Here is a 16,004-nt window from a genome sequence, read left to right as displayed (position 1 = left end):
TCTTCCTCAACATAAAGAAAACTTGACTATGATGAATTTCTCTCTTTTTTTTTTTTTAGGTTGAGTACTATATTGATTTAAAATGTTTTTTAAGTCTTAATTATCTTGATAATATTACTACAGAAAAGAGAATAAACATGGAAAAATGAGAACCATTTTTATATTATTTAAAAGAGATAATTAACTCAGAATTCCAGAATCTCAGTGATTTGGAGCCAGGCTGACCTGGATTGAAACATAAGAGCTTCTGCCACTTGTGACATTGGGCATGGAATTAACTAACCTCTTCGTGTGTATTCTAAGCTGTTAAGGGTGGTATTTCTGCCTAAAGTTACAGTAAGGACTAAATGACATATAATGTTATTTACCAAAGTGACTATATATCCCTATTTATGGCATGGTGGAAAGAGCGAGGGTGTTGAAGTCAAACTAAATTCAATAAATTATACCATGTTGTTTCTGGAATAAGTGTTTTACATTAAGTGAGAGTAGCTAAATGTACATATAAAGAGGAGAGTGGACTATTTTCATATATTTAATCAGAGCCAGTCCTTTTACTGGTGATTAAAGATGTTATTAAGTAGAATTCATTTCTGTATCTTTAATGAGATGACCTTTTGAAGGCTTAATCAGTTGATTTAGATTTAGGACTAGTTTTTTTTGTGTGTGTTTTAATTAAATCATTTTTATTTTGCTTACCTTCCTCAGTAAAGTTCAACAGAAATTCCGATTTTTATCTTCTCTTTTGAGTAAAGATGAATGCATGAAGCATATATTTCTTTCATATATTGTTGATTTTTTTGCCTCATTGAAAATTGGTTAGATAAATCTTTGGGTCTTTCTTAGAACAATGGGTTTTAAGTTAAGATTATACATTTTTGGTGAATTTTAATTTCCTGGAAGAAGGATTCAATTGCATGGTTGCAAATATATTGCACAGACTTTCCCTTTCTTATTTCTAGAGATCATTGATTCATAGACAAAGTAATTATTAATAATTATTTAATGCACAAAAGTAAAATAAGTGATACGTGCCAACAAAGCAGCACATCAGTGAATTTTTAGTAAAATATAAACTCTGAAAATAATATTCAACTAACATAGGAGAGAGAGATTTCCAATGCTATCACCAGATATATATCAGCAAAGTTTTCTTATTTTTTCCTTAATACCTAGGGATAGGGAGAGATGTTTCTTGATTCATTCTTTAGTATCATTTAGTAATATTGAGTTTTGAGCCTAAATTTAGTAATTTTACCATTTAAGCATCCATTGTTGTCTTAATCTTCAATATTAATATCAAAATGTTAAGGTGTGATGATGATAGGATAAGTGTACTATGAGTTTTATTTGCTCTCTGGCATCCTGAAAAGTATGGAAAGTATGGTTTTACAGAAGAGGAAATTGGTTTAGATTAAAATTAAGTACCTTGCTTGAGACTATACTGTCCTTAGTTCATGGTGTTTTAGGATTTGATTTTGTGTTAATTCTCTTTTCTAACAGTTGTTAGAAAACACTTCCCGTAAATCACCTCTTAGTGTATCATCTGTCTCTTACCTATATATAAAAGATAAGTATGAATTCCTCTTTCTGCTCATGGACTGTCAAAAGACAGAGTAATGTTGTATTGGTTAGTGCTTCACTATTAGATTCTGGAGTCTGGCAAATATGGATTTGAATCCTGGAATTACTGCGTACTAGCTGTAGGAGAAAGGTCACAATATGCCATATGTTACCATCCCCAAACAAAAACAAATAAGCAAAATAGCCCAATCATAATAAACCAAGAGTTGTACTTCACAATTAGCCTGGGTTCCCATATTTCAGCTTATTCTGTTCTATTTGTAATTAGCATCTCCAGTATACTGGCTGCCCTTAGGATGGCTAGACAGAACATTTGGAACAGTAGACCTATCTTTTTTTTTTTTTTTTTTTTTGTTCTGATGGTATTGGGTAGGCCTTCAGAATTGTTTTTTCTTCCTTTCTTTTTTTCCCCCATTTTTTTTTCTTAGAGTTTCCATGCAGGTTTTAGTAATTTTTGAAAATCCAAGAGATTGAAACCTCTATTTGCTATATTCAAGGTTTCTGTCATCTTCTGAGCCCTCCTTCAGACTCTGCCTTGAGAATGAAGGCTAGACTTTGCTTCCATTTATTTCCAGACTGACATCTCAGGATACCACACTTTCTGTCATAGTGAAATAATCTTATTTCTTGAATCCTTTTCATTTTTAAAGCTGTTTGAGGCTTTACCTTAAAATATATTTTTAATAAATTTTAAAAGTGTTTATGAATATGAAAAAATAAAATTAAAAAATTCTCCCATGCAACAGAAAAAAAAATGTTAGAAGAAGGGTTTGAAGGTTTCTGTTCCATCCTTCCAAGAGGCCTTTCTGCTTATTTTATAATAAACTCTTATGTATTGATACATCTCACTTGCTCCCTGCCCGCCACCTACATACACGCATAAACACAAAACAGAAGTTCTATCTTCAGAACATGTTCAGTAATAATGGTGGTATGATAATAATGGTGATGGTGGTAATATTGGCTAACATTTTTGGTGATGAATGTATGCGTGATAGGATGATCCTGGAATTACTATGTACTACCTGTGTGACCTTAAAAGGTGAACTATAGGAAGAAAGGTCACAATATGCCATATGTTACCATCCCCAAAGAAAAACAAACAAGCAAAATAACCCAATCCACACATTTTATCCACACATTTATGAGCATTATTATCCTATTTTTATAGATTGTTTTTGAGGCCCAGAAAGGCTAAGTAATTTGTCCAAACTAGTTAGTAAAGGAACTGGTATTCACACTAGGTTTATCCAACCAGGGCTTTTGACCAAGTGCATCTTCCATCATATAAAAATGTATTTATGTGAAATATATTTTGTTAACTTAAATCATGGACTTCTTATCACAACATTCATATATTTTTCTTATCTATGGTGTTATGTTAGACTACAAGCTCCTTTTAAAGGCTTAGACATAATATAATTAATTAGGAATCAGCAAAGCACTGGTCACATAAAATTTGCAGTTGAAATAATATACAGTATTTTAAAACATTTTATGGGGAAATTTGGAGGATTTTCTGTTCTTTCAAATGTTTACTGACAAATATATTATGGATTTATACTCTTCCAGAATGACTTGTTCACTATAAGAAAAGTCTTAGATAATTCTCTATTTCATATTTTCTCCATATATTAGAAATTGCATAATTTAGTATGACATTAAAGAGTAGCCCCTACAGGAGAAAGGTATTCCCAAAGTTTAAATTCAGAGACTCTTTTTCAATTTAATACATAGAAAAGTGTGTGTGTGTGTGTGTGTGTGTGTGTGTGTGTATATATATATATATATATTCTTATATATATATATATATATATATATATATATATATATATATATATATATATAAGAATGTTGTAGTTTTATTATGGAATTATGTGCTGACTTTTTCAAGTAATATACATTAATATTCTGCATTTAATTATCCTGAGACAACACTAAATAAATTATTTCTGAAGATGGGATTTTATTTTGGTTTTTTAAAATCTCTTCATCATCTCCCATTATTGGTAATCTCCCATATTACCATTCAAATGAGATGGTATTTGTAAAAATTCTTTATAAAGTAAAATCTATATTAATGTTAAAGATGGTTGGGTTTTGTTTTTTTTTTGCTTAAATGCTCATTTTTCTAATAAAGATTATCAAAGGGCGTATCTGTACATTTTCTCACTGGTTTCTAATCAACAAAATGTTATAAATCATGTATAGATTTATATTATTAAAAGAAATTTAAGATCATTCCTAGAATTTTTTTATAATTAGAGTATATATTATGTTGATTTGAAGTTTCTGTTTTTTATGAAAGAAATGCACTCTCCCACCCCAACTCCCCATAAAACCAAACACGTAGGCTTTCCTGGCACTAGTATATTTAGGAATCCTCTTGAAAAAGTCAAGTTTTTGGGCTCAGACATAGTTTATGGTAATCAAGATATTTCTTTATTTTCACATGGGAGCAACCTTAGCAGATCCCCAAATTTTGGTAATCATGGGCTATTCAGAGATTTTCTCCACATTGTGAAAATTATCCAGGTCATGAGTAACTATAGCAAAGTAAATAATTAGGGAGGAAGATTCCAAGTAGTAAATTTTTACAGATACTGATTTTCTGTAGTGGGAAACTACAGACTCTTTTTTCTCAATATAATATTTGTGGATTTGTTTCTGTTCATTTGTGAAAACCTGATTTATGTGTGAAGCATCACTGAATACCTTCAAAAGAAAGATTTATTCTCAGTCTGAGGAAATTATGTGGAAAACAGTTTTTGAAAAGGAGTTTATACATTTACTTGAAAAGTGTGGGAAAAAAAATCTTCCTTTGGCAAACAATTTCCATGGATTAAACCATTTTTATGATACTCAAGACTCCTAAATGATACCAAGACTTTTTAAAACTTTGTCACTGTGCTGGGCACAGTGATGCCCACATGTAATCCCGGTAGTTCGGGAGGCTGAGGCAGGAGGATTTGCCTCAGCAAAACAGCAAAGTGCTAAGCAACTCAGTAAAATTGGGCTGGTTGACTGCCCCTGAGTTCAATCCCCAGTACCAAAAAAATAAAAAACATAAACATGTCACTGGGACTATATATCTCAGTGATAGAGGTTTAATTCCTAAACTGCAAATAAAAAAGAAAAAAATAGTGTTGGCTATTTGCCATAAAGAAAAGTTTTCCCCATGCTATCTCTGGATCAGTTTCACTTTGCTACAATTTTTCTAATTTTAGGAGCAACTTGTTCTCGGCACCTTGAACTTCTTTTGTCTTAAAATTTGACATTGTCTTAGGAAACTTTTAAAATAGATAAATATTTGTTCCCCAGAACCAAGGCCAGGGGTCAAAGGAGCTAGATAGCAGAACTACCTATTGGCACTTAGCAGTTTTTAAATATCAAGGTCATGTTAAGTCATATCATCTTTTTGTGTGCCAATTTTAATCAACTATAATATTAGAAAAAATTTTAACCACTATATGGATCCTTCTATATTTGTCTGCATTATAAATTATTACCATATAAACTTACATTAAAATTCAAATCTATTTAATTTGCCAAAGCTTTAGAATGCAAATATAAAGCTCAGTTCAATAGCACATACCTATAATCTCAGCTATTTAGGAGGCTAAGGGAGAAAGATTTCAATTTCTAGCCCATCCTGGGCAAGTTAATGAGACCTTGTATCAAAACCAAAATAAAAAGGGCTGTAGCTGTAGCTAAGTGGCATTGCACTTGCCTAGCATGTATGATTCCCTGCTTTTAATTGCCTCCCCGCAAGTACTGGAGGAAAATGCAAATATAAATTTTTTAAAATTATAATGAATAATTTCATTAGTGTATTAAAACTTACCCACTTACCTATTTGCATCGTACGATAATGGTGGAAGAAAGAAGTTAAAATCTATTTTAATTCCCCTTTAAGAGTTTTAAATTTTGAGGAAAGGGCAAATATAGTAGCTGCCAGAATAGTTAGAACCCTACCATTTTCTCAGATAAGTTGTGGAAAAATTACTATATAGAATCACAACTGACCTAAGTACAAAGAAACCTCATTTTACCACTGAATGTTTTGCTCTTTAAGATCAGAAATTGGATTAGTTTTTAATAGTGGGAATTAATCACTAAATTGCATGTAGCAATCCATGTCATTTTGTTAGTCAAAGATTTTTTTCTTTTTTAAAACAACTAAATTTAGGCTGTTTTCACACTATCAGCTCTGCTGAGGTTGATGAAATCAAGGAGGAAAACAAGGTGCCCAGCCTCTTTAATATTTGTCGTGTTCTAGAATAAAAATAATACAACTCTCAAGGGCTTGTAAAGGAACTTTATTTTTTTAAATTTATATTTATCAGTTGTTGCTTGCAATTTTTTTGAAAGATGGATTCATCTGAACCAACGTCTACAATTTGAACTTCTTTTACCCATATGCTTAATAAAGTACATCATCTTAGAAGGAACAATGATCAGTAATTTGTGGAGTTTTCAGCTGCATTCTTCTGTGTAGAAAGGATTATCTTTTATCAAGTTGGCAAAAAAGATTTGGAAATATTTTATATTGAACAGTAAGGAAAGACAGTATTGAAATTGCTAACTAATATATATTGTATAACTAGTTGAAGAAATATAACGTGACAAGATTCTACATCTTGCCACGGAATTTCTCAGAAATCAGTATAATGAGTTCAAAAAACTTATTTAAGGGAAGGGGGGAAGTAGGCCAGAGTTAGGCAAGTGCCACTCAGTAAAGCACTTGCCTTGCGTTTTACAGAGCCCTGGGTTCAGTTCCTAGCACAGGTTCAGATGGTGGAGGGAGCTAAAATATTTGAACTCATAGATCCAAATAGTTAATAAACATATGCAAATATGTCATACCATTGGTTATACCTGTAGTGCAAATTTAAACCTCGGTGAACTCTACCACTGTACATCCACTGAATAGCTTAAGGAAGGAAGGAAGGAAGGGAGGGAGGGAGGGAGGGAAAGCTTAAAACCAGGTGTTGGTGAGGATGTGGAGCATCACATACATTGCTAATGGCAGTTGAGCAAATACTTTGGGGGAAAAAAATTGGCAGTGCTTACTAAAATTGAACTTAGCTGTGTACTAAGATCAAATGAATATTGAAAATTTGAAGATCCCACAAATGTTGATATCATAATTTTGACTAAACCCTTGAGGTTACAGAGAAAAGGCAACAGTCTGTTCCAAGAACAATGATAAAATTACCCCAAACCAAGAAAGTTTAGAATGCCTTCTTGCGGAAAACGTTCCTGTTGTATACTTCATTTTTGTGTGGTCATATTGTTAACAAAACACAATTACTGTCTAATCACCTGCCCCCAGCTAGGTAGTGTAGGTTATTTTCATCTTCTTATGTCTTTTATCTGTCGTGTTCCTGTTTATTCATAAATTTTGCTCTCTTATTCTATCTTTGGTTCTTGTTTCCTTAGTTTCTCATGACCTTTTCCCTATCTCTTAGTTTCTGTTCAGCTTCAACCCTTCCTGGATCTCTTGGAATTTCTCAAAGTTTAAAAAAAAAAAAAAAACAACAACTTAATTTCTTTTTCATACCAGGTAATTATGCATTGGCCATCCTATCCAGTTATAGCTAATTCTGTAATTATCTGCATAAAGGAAAGAATAGGGTTGGCAGTTACACAAGTGTAATGTCCTAGAAATGTATTTTATAATTTAGTATAGATTTACTAGTTTTGCAGTTATCAGGAAGGAAGATTTCTGACAGCCATTGCGACCGATGGGATTCTGCTTTTTTGTATTTTTTATGTGGAAAGAAATGGTGGATGGGATGACTTACACATTGACAGCAGAAGAAACTGTTTTTCTAATTTTACTTACTGAGTATATTGGACATTAGCTAGGAGAAAATGTTTATTTAAAAATCAGGAACTTAAAAACTACTCTTCATAAAATAATTCTTTTTAGCAAATAATTTTATTTTGTTTATATTGTCTTTATTGCCTGGCAGATATTCTTTGTTTGATATTGAAGTGTGAAAAATAACATTGGGATAGGGACAATAGGAATAGGTATTAAATGAATGTCCTACAGGTTAATGTTATTGTATTTGAAAATTAGTCTTGTTTTTCAGTCACATAGGAATTTCATGTACTTAACAGACAAGATGAGGTCAGTGATAGGGATACTTATATTAGTATTCACTTTTAATCCTTTGTATTTTCAGTAGTACCTCTCTGATCTGTTGATGATAGAAGGAATAATTAGATATTGCAAAGTGTTTTTTAATTTTCACAGAAGAAGCCTTCCAATGGTGTTATTCCCATTTTACATGCAAATGAAATTTAATGGATTATGGGAACATTGATCAGTGAGTAGTAACATTGTAATATCCTCCTTTTTTTAATGGTTGCATAGTTGAAAACTAAATTATTAGGGCCAGGGTTGTGGCTCAGTGGTAGAGCGCTTCCCTAGCATGCATGAGGCACTAGGTTCAATCCCTGGCACCACATAAAAATAAAACAAAATAAAGGTATTGTGTCCATCTACAAAAAAAAAAAAAAAAATTCTTAAACAAAAACTAAATCATTAGTCAACCCTATTTAAAAAAGAAAAAAAAACTTACCTGTACAGTTAGGTCAGACAATTTTTAAAAATTTTTTATTTGCTTTTTTTAGTTATACTTGACAGTAGAATGTATTTTGACATATATACATGGAGTATAAATTCCCATTTTTGTGGTTGTACATGATATATAGAGTTTACACTGTTGTGCATTTATATATGAACCATAGGTAAGTTATGTCAAATTCATTCTACTGTCTTTCCCATTTCCATCTCTCCTTCCTTTTCCACACTTTGCCCTGTCCAATCTGGTGAATACACCACCCTCTTTCAACTTCTTTCTTCAGGGTTCTGTAGTTTTCATTGTAGAGGTCTTTCACCTCTTTTGTTAGATTGAGTCCCAAATATTTTATTTATTTTTGAGGCTATTGTGAATGGGGTAGTTTTCCTAATTTCTCTTTAGGTGGATTCATCACTGATGAATAGGAATGCAATTGATTTATGGGTGTTAATTGTATATCCTACTACTTTGCTGAATTCATTTATAAGTTCTAGAAGTTTTCTAGTGGAGTTTTTTGGGTCTTCTAAGTATAGAATCATGTTGTCAGCAAAAAGGGATAGCTTGAGTTCTTCTTTTCCTATTTTTATCCCTTTAATTTTTTTTGTTTCTGTCTAGAGTTTCTAGGACTATGTTGAATAGAAGTGGTGAAAGAGGGCATCTCTTTTTTGTTCCAGTTTTTAGAGGGAATGCTTTCAATTTTCTCCATTTAGAAAAATGTTGGCCTCAGGTTTAGTATATTTAGCTTTTACAATGTTGAGGTATGTTTCTTCTATCCCTAGTTTTTTTAGTGTTTTGAGCATGAATGGATGCTGTATTTTGTCAAATGCTTTTTCTGCATCTGTTGAGATAATGGTGTGATTCTTGTCTTTAAGTCTGTTGATGGTGATGAATTATGTTTATTAATTTCCGTGTGTTGAACCAAACTTGCTTCCCTGGGATGAATCCCACTTGATCATGATGCACTATCTTTTTAATATGTTCTATATACAATTTGCCAGTATTTTATTAAGAATTTTTGCATCTATTATGCAAATGATGTTGGTTTGAAATTTTCTGTCCTTGATGTGTCTTGTCTGGTTTTGGAATCAGGATGATACTAGCTTCATAGGATGAGTTTGGAAGGGTTCCCTCCTTTCTACTTCATGGAATAATTTGAGGAATATTGGTGTTAGTTATTCTTTAAAGGTCTGTTGTAACTTGGCTGAGAATCCGTCTGGCCTTTTCTTTCTTGGTAGGCTTTTGATGGTCTCTTCAATTTCATTGCTTGAATTTATAGATCAGACAATTCTTATCAAGTATTTTAAAATCATTCTTAACAATAGTTTTCTTATATACATTTTATTGGCTTCTCCCATCCTTGGGTGCTTTTTTTTTGTTTTGTTTTGTTTTGATTTTTTTTTTTTTTTTTTTTTTTTTTGGTGGGGGATGTATTGGGAATTAAACCCAGGGGCACTTAACCACTGAGCCACGTCCCCCTTTTTAATTTTTTTTCCAAACAGGGTCTCACTGAGTTGCTTAGGATCTTCCTAAATCACTGGGGCTGGTTTTGAACTCATGAGCCTCCTGCCTCAGCTCCAGAGCCACTGGGATTAAAGGCATGCCACTACACATGGCCTCCCTTGTTTTTTAAAAGTAATAGTTTTCATTAAAAGGGGAAAAATACAAAAACTACCCTCAGTCTTATAACCCAACAGTTACTCTTTATTTTGCTATATTTTCTTTCTCTGTGTACATTTCCCCCCAAAAAAACATTATAGGTGGAGAAAAGATTTAGAGAAGCTGGCAGGGGAGAAAGAATCAAGAGTCTGTCTCTCCACCTGGAAAAGTGGCAGAATCTATCTGATGTAACTATTTTGTAACTTTGGAGGCTATTGAAGGCTTGTAACTTCAGGAGAATGGTAGCATTTAAATGGTAAATTGCTGATGATTTTGGTTAATTTCAGCTCCATCCCCATGGCAAGCAGATGACCATGTTCCGTGAGCAACCTGTACTGCAGCCTGTGGGAGCCAGGGTGGGCACAAAGAACCCTGTCTTCCAAATATCTGGATCTGTTCTCCAAACTCTGATTGCTGCTCTTATAATCACAGAGTCCTAGACAAAGACTTGAGCAACCATTGTTGTTTTGCCTCCTTCCCCCTTGTTATGGCAAGATCCTTTCCTTCCAGCCAAAGTGGTTTTCAGGGTATTTAAAAGGCCAGTATATTCTTTTTCCTTCATTTTTATTTTTTTTTCCCATTTTGAGGACCAACATTTAAGTTTAAGATACTTTTTTTAAAACTGGGAGAAATTAGAAAGTGACTGCATGTATAGGGAAAGGCACAAGTTCAGAAAAGACCTAAGAATACCTTTCACCTTTACACCTTGGGCTGATTTTTGGCACAGAAACCTCCTATAACAATAAAACACACAAATACAGTTATAAAAACAGTAAACCCTGGGGAAAGGGGAGAATCCAGTTTCCAGACTTGCCACACTATTAGATTTAAGGGTTCCCAGTTTTCAAAAACAACAAGAACAACAACAAAAAAAAAAACAACAAGCAAACCAAAAAACATAGTTTATACAAAGAAACAGGAAAGTTTGACCCTTTCAAATAAAAAACGTAATCAATAGAAACTGCCCCTAAAAAAGATCTGATGGCTAATCAACTACCATAATGATGTTTAAAATAATTTAAAAAGGAGAATCTGAAGAAAACAGAAATATCAAGTAAGAGAAAACCTAGGGCTAGGGTTATGGATCAGTGGTAGAGTGCTTGCCTAGCATGTATGAAGCACTGGGTTCGATCCCTGGAACCATAGAAATATAAACAAATACAATAAAGGTATTGTGTCCATCTATAATAAAAAAAATTAAAAAGAGAGAAAATCTAAAAAGAAAGAAGAAAGAAATAGTTGAGCAGAAAATTACAATAACTGAAATGAAAAATTCACTAAAGGAATTCAAAGGCAGATTTGAGCAAATGGAATCAGTGAAGTTGAATATATGACAATGGAAATTTTTCTGAGTAACAGAATGAAAAGAGGTTGAAGAAAAGGGAACAGACTGATAAACCAATGGTATAGAATAGTGGACATACAGACTAACCCACAAAATTACAATTATCTTATATTAGACAAAGGTACCAAAAACATGCATTGAAGAAAAGATAGCCTCTTCAACAAATGGTGCTGGAAAAACCTGGAAATCCATATGCAACAAAATGAAATTAAACCCCCGTCTCTCACCATGCACAAAACTCAACTCAAAATGGATCAAGGACTTAGGAATAAAACTAGAGACCCTGCATCTAATAGAAGAAAAGGTAGGCCCTAATCTCCATCATGTGGGATTAGGCCCCAGTTTTCTTAACAAGACTCCTTTGGTGCAAGAATTAAAAGCAAGAATCAATAAATGGGATGGATTCAAACTAAAAAGTTTCTTCTCAGCAAAAGAAACAATCTGTGAGGTGAATAGAGAACCTACATCTTGGGAGCAGATCTTTACACCTCGCACATCAGATACAGCACTAATCTTAGGGTATATAAAGAACTCAAAAAGTTAAACACCCAAAAAACAAATAACCTAGTCAATAAATGGGCCAAGGACCTGAACAGACACTTCTCAAAAGATGGTATACAATCAATCAACAAATATATGAAAAAATGTTCATCATCACTAGCAATTAGAAAAATGCAAATCAAAACCACTCTTAAGATTTCATCTCATTCCAGTCAGTATGGCAGCTATTATGAAGACAAATAACAAGTGTTGGTGAGGATGTAGGGGAAGAGGTATACTCATACACTGCTGGTGGGACTGCAAATTGGTGCAGCCAATATGGAAATCACTATGGAGATTTCTTGGAAATCTGGGAACGGAACCACCATTTGACCCAGCTATTCCTCTCCTCTGTCTATACCCAAAGAACTTAAAAACAGCACAGTAGAGGGACACAGCCACATCAATGTTTATAGCAGCACAATTCACACTAGCTAAACTGTGGAACCAACCTAGATGCCCTTCAGTAGATAAATGGATTAAAAAAATGTGGTATATATATACAATGGAATATTACTCAGCAATAAAAGAATAAAATCATGGCATATGCAGGCAAATGTTGGAGTTAGAGAACATAATGCTAAGTGAAGTTCGCCAGTCCCAAAAAACCAAGTGCCAAATGTTTTCTTTGATGTAAGGAGACTGATTCATAGAGGGGTAAGGAGAGGGAGCATGGGAGGAATAAACCAACTCTAAATAGGTCAGAGGGGTTGGAGGGGAAGGGAGGGGGCATGGGGTTAGAAATGATGGTGGAATGTGATGATCATTATTATCCAAAGAATATGTATGAAGACACAAATTGATGTGAATATACTGTGTATACAACCAGAGATTTGAAAAATCGTACTCTATATGTGTAATAAGAAGCATTTTGCTGTCATATATAAATAAAAAATAAAAAAAGAAAGAAAGAAAAGGAAACAGACCTGTGGGAGCTCTGGGACACCTTCAAGCAGACCAGCATACACATCGTGTGAGTTCTGGAAGCCAAAGAGAAGGATAGAGGGGCAAAAATGAATATTTAAAGGAATAATGGCTGAAACTCCCCAAATTTGATGAAAGACACAAATGCCAATATCTAAAATGTTCAGTGGACTCCATATAATTTAAACCCAGAGATATAAACTAAGACATATTTTGTGTGTGCATATGTGTATTTTGTGCGTGTTGGTGGAGCTTCAGCCCAGGGCCTGTACATGCAAGGCAAGTACTCTACCAACTGAGCCTCTACCCTAAGACATAGTCAAATTTTCAAAAGTCAAAGAATCCTGAAAGTAACTGGAAAGAAGCAACTCATCGCATACAAGTGATCCTCACTAAGATTTTTAGCAGATTTCTCATCAGAAACTATGGAGGCTGGTGTATTCTAAGTGCTAAAAGGAAGAGGCTGTCAACGAGAATCCTGTATTTGGCAAAACTGTTCTTTGAAATTGAGATGTTTGCAAATAAATAAAAGCAGGAATTGTTTACCAGTTGACCTGCATTGAAAGAAATGCCTATGAGAGTCCTGCAAGGTAAAATGTAAACTAATGAGATGGTAACCAAAAGTCACATGAAGAAATAAAGATCTCAGTAAAGGTAAGTCAGTATGTGGGCAGTCATACAAATTAATAGCATTGAAACAATAGTTTGTAATTCTACTTTTTGTTTTCTATATGATTTAAAAGACCACTATGTTTTTTCCAAAAACAAATAATAATCAAAAAGCTGGTAGTATTATAACTAGTTTGTAAATCCATGTTTTGTTTTCAGTGTAAAAAACTAATGCATATTTAAAAGATGTATTAGTTAATGCTTAGAGGCACAATTATATCTAATACACATACACTGAACAATAGCTTGCAAATTCTTCTCAAGTATACATGAGACACTCCCTAGAGTAGATCATGTGTTAGAGTACAAATTAATCTCAATAGATTAAGTTGTCATACAAAGTATCTTTTCTGACCACAACTGAAACCAATAACTTGAAGTAAAACTGGAAACTTCACAGTTTAGTGTGGAAATTAAACACATTTTTTTAATAATCAATGGATTAAAGAATACATCTCTAAGGAAATTAGGAAATGCTTAGAAACAACTGAAAGTGAAAGTAAGACTGAAATGTTGCACAAAATTAGTGCCCAGTGGCAAATTTATAGGCATAAATGCTTGAAAACCAAAATTTCAAATCAACATCCTAACTTTACAATTTGAGGAAACAACCTAAACCCAAATCTAGCAGAAGATCAGTAAAATAGAGAATAGAAAATAGAAAAAATTATTGAAAACAAAAGTTGGTTCTTTGAAAAGATACAAAATTGAGAAACGTTTAGCTAGAAGAAATAAGAAGAAATGGAGAACACTAAAATTATAAACAGGAGAAATGTCAGTGAGTACATTATATTACTACTGATTAAATGAAAATAAAAAGGTTTAGGGCTGGAGATGTGGCTCAAGCGGTAGCACACTCGCGTAGCATGCGTGCAGCCTGGGTTCGATCCTCAGCACCACATACAAATAAAGATGTTGTGTCCGCCGAAAACTAAAAATAAATATTAAAAATTCATATTCTCTCTCTCTCTCTCTCTCTCTCTCTCTCTCTCCCCCCCCCCTCTTAAAAGAAAAAGAAAATAAAAAGGTTTATAAGAGAGTAATGTAAAAAATTAACAAATTAGATAAAGTAGATGCAGTGGAAAAATTCATAGAAATATAAGATTTATATTATAAATCTCAATCAATCAATCAATCAATCTGAACAGACTTATAACTAGTAAGGAGATTGAATCAGTTAGTTAAAATCTCCCAACAAAGAAAATCCTTGAACCTGATGGCTTCATAGGCAAATTCTACCAAATATTTAAAATTAACACCAATCCTTCTCAAACTTTTCCCCAGAATTGAATTGGATAACACTGTCTCACTCTATGAGATCAGCATTACTCTGATACCAAATCCAAAAATACCACAAAAAACTGCAGATCAATATTTCTTAAGTACACAGTGATGTAAAAATTCTTCACTGAATACTAGCAAACCAAATTTAGCAGTGTATCAAAAGGATTATTCACCTGATCAAGTGGGGCTTATTCCTGGAAAACAAGAATAGTTCCTCATATGAAAAATCAGTCAATATGATAATACACTATGTTAACAGAATGAAGAGAGGGGGAAATGCACGATCACCAATAGATGCAGAAAAGACATTTGACAAAATTCAGCATCCTTTTATGATGCAAACATTGAATAGTCTAGTAACAGAAGGAAACTTCCCTGACATTTGTGTGTGTGAGAGAGAGAAATAGAGAAACCTATAATGAGCATTATACTCAGTGGTGAAAGATTAGACATTTTCCAAGTTTAAGGTATACCACTTTTCACCAGTTCTATTTTATCATAATACTGACAGTTCTAGCCAGAAAATTAGGTAAGACAATAAATATGAAAGACATCTACATTGGAAATTTTAAAAGAGTAAAATCTCTCTGTTTATAAATATTTTATAAATAGAAAACCATGAAGTCCTACACACGCGCACACACACACACACACACACACACACCTACACACTTGTTAGAATTAACAAGTGAATCTCGCAAAATCGCAGGATGCAAAGTCAGTTCAATTTAAAATAGTATAAAAAATTATTATAATATTGTTAATGTCTAGGCTGTTCAAAGTGATCTGCATGTTCAATGCATTGCCAGTCAAATTTCTAATGACTTTTTTGCAGAAACAGAACACCCTATTGTAAAATTCATGTGTAATCTGAACTCCAAATAGCCAAAAAGTCTTGAAAAAGATCAATGGTTGAAGACTTAAACTTCTGGTTTTCAAACTTACTACAAAGTCACAGTAACCAAAACAGTTTGATACTGTAATAGATACATATGTGGACCAGGATAGTGAAATAAGAAAGCCCAGAAATAAAATCTACAGTGTATAATCAAATTATTTGGGTCAAGGATTCCAAGACCATTTAACAGGAAAAAGGATAGACTTTTCAACAAATAGTGCTAGGAAAACTGGATGTGCACATTCAAAAGAGTGAAGTTGGACCTTGCTTCACACTATATACAAAAATTAACTCAAAACGAATCAAATATCTAAAGGTAAGACCTAAAACAATACACCCTTCAAAGAAAACAGGTCAAAAGTATTACAACATTGGGTTTGGCAGTCATTTATTGGATATGACACCATAGTCTAAGGCAACAAAAGAAAAAAAATAGACAAACTGGATTACATGAAAAAAAAATTCTACAGCAAAAACAAAAAGGAAAACCTCAGAATGGGAGAAAATATTT

The 16,004-nt window shown here is 33.2% G+C and overlaps 1 protein-coding gene across 2 annotated transcripts in view; it reads left to right on the top strand.

Annotated features, from left to right (window-relative positions):
- Cert1 (ceramide transporter 1) overlaps positions 1–16,004 on the top strand; it is a 110,306-nt gene that overhangs the window by 31,313 nt on the left and 62,989 nt on the right. The window lies entirely within an intron of this gene.

The sequence above is a fragment of the Callospermophilus lateralis genome, chromosome 5, assembly GCF_048772815.1.
Source record: "Callospermophilus lateralis isolate mCalLat2 chromosome 5, mCalLat2.hap1, whole genome shotgun sequence".
Lineage (NCBI taxonomy): Eukaryota > Metazoa > Chordata > Mammalia > Rodentia > Sciuridae > Callospermophilus > Callospermophilus lateralis.
This window is presented reverse-complemented; position numbering and strand designations above follow the sequence as displayed.